We start from the raw sequence: 1,908 nt of genomic DNA on the forward strand, positions 1-1,908 counted from the left end.
CATGTATATTGTGTCTTTTAATTAATAAACTAATGTTTGGTTAAGCGAAAATTGAGATCCAATGTAGGCAATCAAATTCTGACTCAGTGACACAATATACAGTACCAATGAGAACACTAACAAAGTTATAAGTGCAAGTTTTTCAATTCTACTGACTCATCACCCACAGAGCAATGAGATGGTATTAAGTACCTAGTGAACATGGAGTTTGAAATAATAATGGTTCAAAGGCAAAATATCACATACCACAGGACATGACCTGGAATACATCACAATGGGAAGTGTTAATTTAACTGGATGATATAAATCTCACATTTTATTAAAGTACTGGAAGGATATGTAGATTTTTTTCATTATGTTCACTGTGTTTTCAGTAGCAGCATAGACTATTCTAAACAACAATCCAGTGTAACATGTTTCCTTAATGTCCACTTTGCTCAGCTATTTCATCTGCAGTATTTCCATTATTTTTCAGGCTTATTATTACAAACAGGAAATACCAGAGAGAAAAGGATTTTAACCTGTCCTGGCTTGATAAATCCATAATGTTTTAACTGTTCAGATAAAAATGTAATATTAACGTATCTGTATATACTACTGTATATCTGGTTGGCATACAGTCAGTGAGGCAATTCCTCGTTTCCCTACCAGACCTGCTGTCCAGCGGAGCTGCTGGAGCAGAATGGCTGCTGTCTGCCAGCCTGTTGGGGCTGGAGTCCCCTTACATACTGCAGGTGCAGGGCTGCCGATCCTTCTGTGCTGAAAGTGCTGTGGACACGCAATAAGTTATGGTCATGAGTACAATCAATTTCACTCTTAACAGTACACGAAAATTCAATTTAATTAATATAAGGGAAGTAAGGAAGACTTGATTCACACGTTTGATAGGTCTGACCCTCATCTCAGAGATGTGTGAATGGAGGCTGATGGTATGTACTGTACACAAATTGAATAAGCTTTTCATCATATATACTTGTACATTCAAAAAACTATATCCAGTATATGTATATATGTATCTTCGCCACAATCAGGAATTGCAATGTCTAAATGTTATACATCAACAACTTACTCAAAGCCTCCTCTACTAATTTCCCCTATTATGACAACTGTGACTATTGTTAATGCAGACTAGTTTGGGTAAGAAGAAAACAAGTTTATCATTTAGCAATGCACCAATAAGAATCTACAAAAAACAGATCATAACAACAAGGTAAACTATACATGAGCCTTATGAAGTGTTGTAGTAATTAATCTGTCACATTTTTTAATAAAATCTAATTGACTCAGTGCCAGGCATTCCTGTCTCTTGGTATCATGTGTTCATCTCTAAGCATTTGTAAAGCTACATGGCTACCTTTTGTATTATGAAATACAACACAATCAGGATAAACGGTTCATTTCGTTCAGATAAACAATAAAAATGCAGTTTCTACACAAAGGAGGAAAAACATTTTGTTAAAAAAGCTATATAATAGATAATGTCTTAAATGTTAAACAGTTTTAACTCCAGAACTATTGGGACAGTTAAAAAAAACTTTTCACTACAAACTAATAAGAATTTCTTATGAAAAATCATTATAGATAATTAAAAAATATTTTATTTTTAGTCAATTTGGTTTTGCCTGTTTGAGTCAACTTGATAATGTTGAACCGAGTTATATTAATGGAGCAAAGTATTGGGACTGTTGGCCGACAGGTGTCTCTCATTGGTCAGGTGTTTGTTGTTGGATAATAAGATAAGATGAGAGAAGATTATGTACTTAGAGCTGTGAACACCTATCAGCCTGTCGCTCTTTGAATATTGTGCTCCACAGGAATAAAGAAAACAGTCATGTAACTACAGTACCAATCAGCCAAGACTGGGTTGGCCAAGAAAGAAATCTACAATTGATGACAGACAATTATCAG

This window comes from Lepisosteus platostomus, chromosome 14 (assembly GCF_059453375.1).
Source record: "Lepisosteus platostomus isolate fLepPlt1 chromosome 14, fLepPlt1.hap1, whole genome shotgun sequence".
NCBI classification, from domain to species: Eukaryota; Metazoa; Chordata; class Actinopteri; order Semionotiformes; family Lepisosteidae; genus Lepisosteus; species Lepisosteus platostomus.